Source organism: Oncorhynchus keta, unplaced genomic scaffold, assembly GCF_023373465.1.
Source record: "Oncorhynchus keta strain PuntledgeMale-10-30-2019 unplaced genomic scaffold, Oket_V2 Un_contig_3043_pilon_pilon, whole genome shotgun sequence".
Taxonomy (NCBI): Eukaryota; Metazoa; Chordata; class Actinopteri; order Salmoniformes; family Salmonidae; genus Oncorhynchus; species Oncorhynchus keta.
In genome coordinates this window covers 1830-12082 of record NW_026287047.1, presented here as the reverse complement: position 1 = coordinate 12082, position 10253 = coordinate 1830, and the positions used below count along the sequence as shown (strand labels likewise).

At 46.0% G+C, this 10253-nt stretch overlaps 2 long non-coding RNA genes across 11 annotated transcripts; one reads left to right on the top strand and one right to left on the bottom strand.

Annotated features, from left to right (window-relative positions):
• Nucleotides 1-6014: 6014 nt before the first annotated feature.
• LOC127923672 (uncharacterized) lies at nucleotides 6015-7364 on the bottom strand. Of its 10 annotated transcripts, none has more exons than XR_008114990.1 (3): nucleotides 6436-7364; nucleotides 6312-6386; nucleotides 6015-6157 (listed from the first exon to the last, which is right to left on the bottom strand). It is a non-coding gene; the product is annotated as an uncharacterized LOC127923672 (long non-coding RNA). The 10 variants fall into 10 exon arrangements; XR_008114992.1 differs by having other exon boundaries at nucleotides 6312-6411; nucleotides 6456-7364; XR_008114995.1 differs by having other exon boundaries at nucleotides 6312-6411; nucleotides 6476-7364.
• Nucleotides 7251-7946, top strand: LOC127923673 (uncharacterized). The gene is made up of 2 exons (XR_008115000.1): nucleotides 7251-7308; nucleotides 7363-7946. It is a non-coding gene; the product is annotated as an uncharacterized LOC127923673 (long non-coding RNA).
• Nucleotides 7947-10253: the final 2307 nt, after the last annotated feature.

Below are 10253 nucleotides of genomic sequence, written 5' to 3'. Positions count from 1 at the left end.
CACCCCCTACAGGATCAGGTACCTATATATAGACACCCCTATAGGATACAAGGTACCTATATATAGACACCCCCTACAGGATCAAGGTATATATATATAGACACCCCCTATAGGATCAAGGTATATATATAGACACCCCTATAGGATACAGGTACCTATATATAGACACCCCCTACAGGATCAAGGTATATATATAGACACCCCCTATAGGATCAAGGTATATATATATAGACACCCCTATAGGATCACAGGTACCTATATATAGACACCCCCTACAGGATCAAGGTATATATATAGACACCCCCTACAGGATCAGACACACCCCTACAGGATCAAGGTGTATATATATAGACACCCCTACAGGATCAAGGTATATATATATATATCAAGGTACCTATATATAGACACCCCCTACAGGGTCAAGGTATATATATATAGACACCCCCTACAGGATCAAAGGTACCTATATATAGACACCCCCTACAGGGTCAAGGTATATATATAGACACCCCCCTACAGGATCAAGGTACCTATATATAGACACACCCTACAGGGTCATATAGACACCCCCTATAGGATACAGGTACCTATATATAGACACCCCCTATAGGATCAAGGTACCTATATATAGACACCCCTACAGGGTCATATAGACACCCCCTACAGGATCAAGGTATATATAGACACCCCTATAGGATCACAGGTACCTATATATAGACACCCCTATAAGATCAAGGTGTATATATATATACACCCTCTGGATAAGGGCGTCATATAGATCACCCCCAAGGTACCTATATATAGACACCCCCTACAGGGTCATATATACAAGGATGTATATATATAGACACCCCTAGATCAAGGTATATATATAGACACCCCCTAAGGATCAAGGTGTATATATATATAGACACCTATAGGATCAAGGTGTATATATATATATATATATATAGACACCCTCTACAGGGTATATATAGACACCCCCTACAGGGTCATATAGACACCCCCTATAGGATACAGGTGCTATATATAGACTATAATATGTATATATATATATAGACACCCCCCTATAGGATCAAGGTATATATATATATATATATATATATATATACACACAGGGTCATATAGACACCCCCTACAGGATCATACAGGTATATATATAGACACCCCTACAGGATACAGGTACCTATATATAGACACCCCTATAGGATCAAGGTACCTATATATAGACACCCCCTACAGGATATATATATATATAGACACCCCCTATAGGATACAGGTACCTATATATAGACACCCCCTACAGGATACAGGTACCTATATATAGACACCCCTACAGGGTCATATAGACACCCCCTACAGGATACAGGTACCTATATATAGACACCCCCCTACAGGATCATGGTACCTATATATAGACACCCCCCTACAGGATCAAGGTACATATATATATATAGACACCCCTATAGGATCAAGGTACATATATAGACACCCCCCTACAGGATCAAGGTACATATATATATAGACACCCCCCTACAGGATCAAGGTACATATATATAGACACCCCCCTATAGGATCAAGAGATATATATATATATAGACACATACCCCTATAGGTTCAAGGAACAATCACTCAGTCTTACATTAATCTCTGCTCCTCTCCTATCTCCTCTCCTCTCTCCTCTCCCTCCCTCTCCTCTCCTCTCCTCCTCTCCTCTCCTCTCCTCTCCTCTCCTCCTCTCCTCTCTCCCTCTCTCTCCTCTCCCTCCTCTCCTCCCTCTCCCTCCCCTCCTCTCTCTCCTCTCCTCTCCTCCCCTCTCCCTCTCCTCTCCTCTCCCTCTCCTCTCCCTCTCCCTCTCCTCTCCTCTCCCTCTCCTCTCGTCTCCTCTCCCTCTCCCTCTTCCTCTCCTCCCCTCTGCGTCTCCTCTCCCTCCCCCTTCCTCTCGTCTCCTCTCCCTCCCCTCTTCCTCTCCCTCCCTCCTCTCCTCTCCTCCCTCCTCTCCCTCTCCCTTCTCTCCCTCCCCCTCCTCCTCCCTCTCCTCTCCCTCCTCTCCTCTTCCTCTCCCTCTCCCCTCTCCTCTCCCTCTCTTCCTCTCCTCTCCTCTCCCTCTCCCTCCCCTCTCCCTCCCCCTCTCCCCCTCTCCTCCCTCTCCTCTCTCCTCTCCTCTCCTCTCCCTCCCCCTCTTCCTCCCCTCTCCCTCCCTCTCGTCTCCTCCCTCTCCCCTCCCTCTCCCCTCTAATCTCTCCTCTCCTCTCCCTCTCTCTCCCTCTCCCTCCCTCTTCCTCTCCTCTTCCTCTCCTCTCCCTCTTCCTCTCCCCTCTCCCCTCTCCCTCTCCCTCTCCTCTCTCCTCTCCTCTCCCTCCCCTCTCCCCTCCCTTCCTCTTCCTCTTCCCCTCCCTCCTCTCTCTCCTCTCCTCCCCTCTCCTCTTCCTCTCCTCTCCTCCCCTCTCCCTCCCTCCCTCTCCCTCTCCCTCTCTCCCTCTCCCTCTCCTCTTCCTCTCCCTCTCCCTCTCGTCTCCTCTCCCTCTCCTCTTCCTCTCTCTCCCTCTCCTCTCCTCTTCCTCTCCCTCTCCTCTCCTCTCCTCTCCCTTCCTCTCCCTCCCTCTCCCCTCCCTCTCCTCTTCCTCCTCTCCCTCCCCTCTCTCCTCTCCTCTCCTCTCCCTTCCTCTTCCTCTTCCTCTCCTCTCTCTTCCTCTCCCTCTTCTCCCTTCTCCTCTCCCTCTCTCCCTCCCTCTCCTCCCCCTCTCCCTCTCCTCTCCTCCCCTCTCCTCTCCCTCTCCTCTCCCTCTCCTCTCCTCTCTCCCTCTCCTCCTCCTCTCCCTCCTATAATCCTCGTTGACCAGTCCCTCTCCCTCTCCTCCCCTCTCCTTGAACCCTCTCCTCTCCATCCTCTTCCTCCTCTCCCCAGGCTCTCCCTCTCCTCTCTGACCTCCCCACCTTCCAGACTCTCCTTTCTTCAGTCCCTCTCCATCTCTTCCTCCCCAGGCTCCATCTTTCTCCTCCCTCATTCTCAGTCTCTGATCTTTCTCTCAGTCCTCTCCTTGTCTTCTCTCTCTCTCTCCCTTCTCTCCAGCCATCTTCTCCAGGTGTCTCCTATCTTCTCCAGTCTCTCCATCTTTAGGATCCATCTTTCTCTCCCTCCTCTTCTCAAGTCTCTCCATCTTTCTCTCCCTCTTCTCTCTCCATCTTTCTCTCCCTCATCTTCTCAGTCTCTCCATCTTTCTCTCCCTCTTCTCCATCTCTTCTCCTCTCCCCTCTTTCCTCTCCTCCTCATCTCCGCTCCTCTCCATCTTTCCTCTCCCTCTCCTCATCTTCTCAGTCTCTCTCTTTCCTCTCCCTCCTCATCTTCTCAGTCTCTCCATCTTTCTCTCCCTCCTCATCTTCCCTCAGTCTCTCCATCTTTCTCCCCTCCTCATCTTCTCAGTCTCTCCATCTTTCTCCTCCCCTCTCCTCTTTTCATCTTCCATCTCTCTCTCCCTCATCTTCCTCCCTCTCCCCTCTTTCTCTCCCTCCTCATCTTCTCAGTCTCTCCATCTTTCTCTCCCTCATCTTCTTCAGTCTCTCCATCTTTCTCCCTCTCCTCATCTTCTCCAGTCTCTCCATCTTTCTCTCCCTCATCTTCTCAGTCTCTCCATCTTTCTCTCTCCTCATCTTCTTCAGTCTCTCCATCTTTCTCTCCTCCCATCTTCTCCTCCCCTCCATCTCCCTCTCTCCTCCATCTTCCCCTCTCCTCTCCTCCCCTCTTCTCTAGTCTCCTCCATCTTTCTCCCCCCTCATCTCCTCAGTCTCTCCATCTTCTCCCTCTCCTCATCCCTCAGTCTCTCCATCTTTCTCTCCTCTCATCTTCTCAGTCTCCATCTTCCTCTCTCCCTCATCTTCTCCTCCCCTCAGTCTCCCTCTCCATCTTTCTCTCCTCTCTCCTCTTCCTCTCGTCTCCTCTCCCTCTTTCTCTCCTCTCCTCTTCTCCCCTCTCCATCTTCTCTCTCCTCCCCTCCTCTCCTCTCTCTCCATCTTTCTCTCCCTCCTCTTCCAGTCTCTCCATCTTTCTCCCTCATCTTCTCAGTCTCTCCTCTTCCTCTCCCCTCCTCATCTCTCCCTCAGTCTTCCTCTCCATCTTTCTCTACCTCATCTTCTTTCCAGTCTCTCCATCTTTCTCACCCTCCCCATCTTCTCAGTCTCTCCATCTTTCTCCATCTTTCTCTCCCTTCTCAGTCTCTCCATCTTTCTCTCCCTCATCTTCTCTCTAATCTTTCTCTCCCTCCCTCTTCTCTCCCTCTCTCCTTTCTCTCCTCCAGCTTCTCTTCTCAGTCTCCTCTTCCTCTTTCTCTCCCTCCCATCTTCTCAGTCTCCCCTCTTTCTCTCCCTCCTCTAATCTCCCTCCTCAGTCTCTCCTCTCTTTCTCTCCCTCTCCTTCTCAGTCTCTCCATCTTTCTCTCCCTCATCTTCTCTCTCCATCTTTCTCTCCCTCCTCCAGTCAGACCAACCCAGACCAGGTGTTGAACCAGATCCTCTCCATCTCTCTCTTCCCTCATTTTTAGGCTTTTCTTCAGTCTCTCCATCTTTCTCTCCCTCATCTTCTCAGTCTCTCCATCTTTCTCTCCCTCAGCTTGTCTTCTGTCTCTCCATCTTTCTCTCCCTCCTCATCTTCTCAGTCTCTCCATCTCTCCCTCCTCATCTTCTCAGTCTCTCCATCTTTCTCTCCCTCAGCTTGTCTTCTGTCTCTCCATCTTTCTCTCCCTCCTCATCTTCTCTGTCTCTCCATCTTTCTCTCCCTCATCTTCTCAGTCTCTCCATCTTTCTCTCCCTCATCTTCTCAGTCTCTCCATCTTTCTCTCCCTCATCTTCTCAGTCTCTCCATCTTTCTCTCCCTCATCTTCTCAGTCTCTCCATCTTTCTCTCCCTCATCTTCTTCAGTCTCTCCATCTTTCTCCCTCAATAATGTTCCCGGTAACCAGACTGTCCTCTCCTCCCCAGCTATACTCTGAAGTGTCGCACCCAGGGGGACTTTGGGAAGGTGACCATGGCGTTTGAGCTGGAGGTGTGTCTGCTGCACAGACCTGAGGTACATATTGATTACTACTGATCAGGTTATTGATGGTTACTGAGGTACATATTGATTACTACTGATCAGGTTATTGATGGTTACTGAGGTACATATTGATTACTACTGATCAGGTTATTGATGGTTAGTGACCAGCCTCTTGCTGCCACAGTGGACCACCCTATTGATTAGTGATGTGTGTTGTAGGTTATTGATTACTGACACCCAGCAGGGATCACGTTATTGATTACTGACACCCAGCAGGGATCACATTATTGATTACTGACACCCAGCAGGGATCACGTTATTGATTACTGACACCCAGCAGGGATCACGTTATTGATTACTGACACCCAGTAGGGATCACGTTATTGATTACTGACACCCAGCAGGGATCACGTTATTGATTACTGACACCCAGTAGGGATCACGTTATTGATTACTGACACAGTAGGGATCACGTTATTGATTACTGACACCCAGTAGGGATCACGTTATTGATTACTGACACCCAGCAGGGATCACGTTATTGATTATTGATTACTGACACCCAGCAGGGATCACGTTATTGATTACTGACACCCAGTAGGGATCACGTTATTGATTACTGACACCCAGCAGGGATCACGTTATTGATTACTGACACCCAGCAGGGATCACGTTATTGATTACTGACACCAGTAGGGATCACGTTATTGATTACTGACACCCAGCAGGGATCACGTTATTGATTACTGACGCTGTGTGTTGTAGGTGGTGTGTGTGAGGAGACAGCGGCTGAAGGGAGACTCCTGGGTTTACAAACACCTGGTGGAGGACATTCTCTCTCGTCCAGCATCTAGACGTCACTACTTCCTGTCGATGATGTCACATCCTGTCCACGTTCCAGCACCTAAAGCCGGTGTCTCAACTAATTCCATGTAGGGCAGAGTGTCTGCAGGTTCACTCCTCCCCTATACTTAGCTAGGACCTCCCCCTCACCTGGTTGTCTAGGACCTCACCTGGTTGTCTAGGACCTCCCCTCACCTGGTTGTCTAGGACCTCCCCTCACCTGGTTGTCTAGGACCTCCCCTCACCTGGTTGTCTAGGACCTCCCCTCACCTGGTTGTCTAGGACCTCCCACTCGCCTGGTTGTCTAGGATCTCCCTCACCTGGTTGTCTAGGACCTCCCACTCACCTGCTTGTCTAGGACCTCCCACTCACCTGGTTGTCTAGGACCTCCCACTCACCTGGTTGTCTAGGACCTCCCACTCACCTGGTTGTCTAGGACCTCCCCTCACCTGGTTGTCTAGGACCTCCCCTCACCTGGTTGTCTAGGACCTCCCCTCACCTGGTTGTCTAGGACCTCCCCTCACCTGGTTGTCTAGGACCTCCCTCACCTGGTTGTCTAGGACCTCCCCTGGTTGTCTAGGACCTCACCTGGTTGTCTAGGACCTCACCTGGTTGTCTAGGACCTCACCTGGTTGTCTAGGACCTCACCTGGTTGTCTAGGATCTCCCCTCACCTGGTTGTCTAGGACCTCACCTGGTTGTCTAGGACCTCACCTGGTTGTCTAGGACCTCACCTGGTTGTCTAGGACCTCACCTCACCTGGTTGTCTAGGACCTCACCTCACCTGGTTGTCTAGGACCTCCCCTCACCTGGTTGTCTAGGACCTCCCCTCACCTGGTTGTCTAGGACCTCCCCTCACCTGGTTGTCTAGGACCTCAACTGGTTGTCTGGGATCTCACCTGGTTGTCTAGGATCTCACCTGGTTGTCTAGGATCTCACCTGGTTGTCTAGGATCTCACCTGGTTGTCTAGGATCTCACCTGGTTGTCTAGGATCTCCCCTCACCTGGTTGTCTAGGATCTCACCTGGTTGTCTAGGATCTCACCTGGTTGTCAAGGATCTCCCCTCACCTGGTTGTCTAGGACCTCACCTGGTTGCCTAGGATCTCCCCTCACCTGGTTGTCTAGGACTTCATACTGACATATTAAACAGTGAAATAACTAAAACCAGCAGATGACTGCCCTCCATGGAATGAGTTTGGACACCTTCTGATCTCGTGCCTGTCGACAGAAGCACAGATCCAGGAACAGTCTCCATTTCCTCAACCAGTGTAGTATAAGTTAACTAGTAGAGGGGTTCTACATGAACACTGACCTGAGATCAGTGTCGTGTTTTATAAGCTGACCACTTCCTCTCCTCCTTAAACATGTTTCCTTTGAGTGTGTCGCGTTTTATTCCCTCCTCCCCCACTGATTCAGTAGCAGGAAGGAGTTTTGAGGTGTTGCATTTTATTCCTTCCCCCACTGATTCAGTAGCAGAAAGGAGTTTTGAGATGTCGCGTTTTATTCCTTCCCCCCCACTGATTCAGTAGCAGGAAGGAGTTTTGAGGTGTCGCGTTTTATTCCCTCCTCCCCCACTGATTCAGTAGCAGAAAGGAGTTTTGAGGTGTCGCGTTTTATTCCCTCCCCCACTGATTCAGTAGCAGGAAGGAGTTTTGAGGTGTCACGTTTTATTCCTTCCCCCACTGATTCAGTAGCAGGAAGGAGTTTTGAGATGTCGCGTTTTATTCCTTCCCCCCCACTGATTCAGTAGCAGGAAGGAGTTTTGATGTGTCGCGTTTTATTCCCTCCTCCCCCACTGATTCAGTAGCAGGAAGGAGTTTTGAGGTGTTACGATATCATAGAGCCTTTTAGCGTCACAGAATAACAGTCTACTGATAGCATTAATACAACCTGTGTTGGTTTGTACATATACCAGTAACAGGATCCATATTTACTTGTTTCTCCATCATGTCTTTTACGTTTGTAGGAGAAGTTGGTGTTTTAACTCTTATTTTTGTCAGATTATCTGTCTCTGTGTGTGTAAGATTTATTGTTAATAATTGTAAAGGATCAAAATAAATGGAGTTTGTGTTGATGTTGACTTTTCCCAGAGAGAAACCAGATAGATAGATACTAGATAGGACTCACTGGGTAGATATATATTAAACTAGATGGGACTCACTGTGTAGATATATATTAAACTAGATGGGACTCACTGGGTAGATGTATATTACACTAGATGGGACTCACTGGGTAGATATATATTACACTAGATAGGACTCATTAAACTGTATATATTACACTAGATGGGACTCACTGTTTAGACTAGATTACTCACTGGGTAGATATATATTAAACTAGATGGGACTCACTGTGTAGATATATATTAAACTAGATGGGACTCACTGTGTAGATATATATTAAACTAGATGACTCACTGGGTAAACCCCTTAGAGGTTCTCAGCTCTATTAAATGGACTCACTGGGTAGATTATATTACACTAGATAGGACTCACTGATATATATTAAACTAGATGGGACTCACTGTGTAGAAATATATTAAACTAGATGGGACTCACTGTTTAGATATATATTAAACTAGATGGGACTCACTGGTAGATATATATTAAACTAGATGGGACTCACTGTTTAGATATATATTAAACACTAGATGGGACTCACTGGGTAGATATATATTACACTAGATGGGACTCACTGTGTAGATATATATTAAACTAGATGGGACTCACTGGGTAGAAATATATTAAACTGAGATAGGGACTCACTGTTTAGATATATATTAAACTAGATGGGACTCACTGTGTAATATATATTAAACTAGATGGGACTCACTGGGTAGATATATATTAAACTAGATGGGACTCACTGTGTAGATATATATTAAACTAGATGGGACTCACTGGGTACTCACTGAGATATATATTAAACTAGATGGGACTCACTGTGTAGATATATATTACACTAGATGGGACTCACTGTGTAGATATATATTACACTAGATGGGACTCACTGTTTAGATGTATATTACACTAGATGGGACTCACTGTGTAGATATATATTAAACTAGATGGGACTCACTGTGTAGATATATATTAAACTAGATGGGACTCACTGTGTAGATATATATTAAACTAGATGGGACTCACTATTAAACTAGATGGGACTCACTGTTTAGAAATATATTACACTAGATGGGACTCACTGGGTAGATATATATTACACTAGATGGGACTCACTGTGTAGATATATATTAAACTAGATGGGACTCACTGTGTAGAATATATTACACTAGATGGGACTCACTGTGTAGATATATATTACACTAGATGGGACTCACTGTGTAGATATATATTACACTAGATGGGACTCACTGTGTAGATATATATTAAACTAGATGGGACTCACTGTGTAGATATATATTAAACTAGATGGGACTCACTGTGTAAAATATTAGATGGGACTCACTGTGTAGAAATATATTACACTAGATGGGAGTCACTGTGTAGAAATATATTACACTAGATGGGACTCACTGTTTAGATATATATTACACTAGATGGGACTCACTGTGTAGATATATATTACACTAGATGGGACTCACTGTGTAGATATATATTAAACTAGATGGGAGATGGGACTCACTGTTTAGATGTATATTACACTAGATTCACTGGGTAGATATATATTACACTAGATGGGACTCACTGTGTAGATATATATTAAACTAGATGGGACTCACTGGGTAGATATATATTACACTAGATGGGACTCACTGTGTAGATATATATTAAACTAGATGGGACTCACTGGGTAGATATATATTACACTAGATGGGACTCACTGTGTAGATATATATTAAACTAGATGGGACTCACTGTGTAGATATATATTACACTAGATGGGACTCACTGTGTAGATATATATTAAACTAGATGGGACTCACTGTGTAGATATATATTAAACTAGATGGGACTCACTGTGTAGATATATATTAAACTAGATGGGACTCACTGTGTAGATATATATTAAACTAGATAGGACTCACTGATGGGATAGATATATATTACACTAGATGGGACTCACTGTTTAGATATATATTACACTAGATGGGACTCACTGGTAGATATATATTAAACTAGATGGGACTCACTGTGTAGATATATATTAAACTAGATGGGACTCACTGTGTAGATATATATTACACTAGATGGGACTCACTGTGTAGATATATATTAAACTAGATGGGACTCACTGTTTAGATATATATTAAACTAGATGGGACTCACTGTGTAGATATATATTAAACTAGATGGGACTCACTAAAACATATTAAACGAGATGGGACTCACTGTTTAGATATATATTAAACTAGATGGGACTC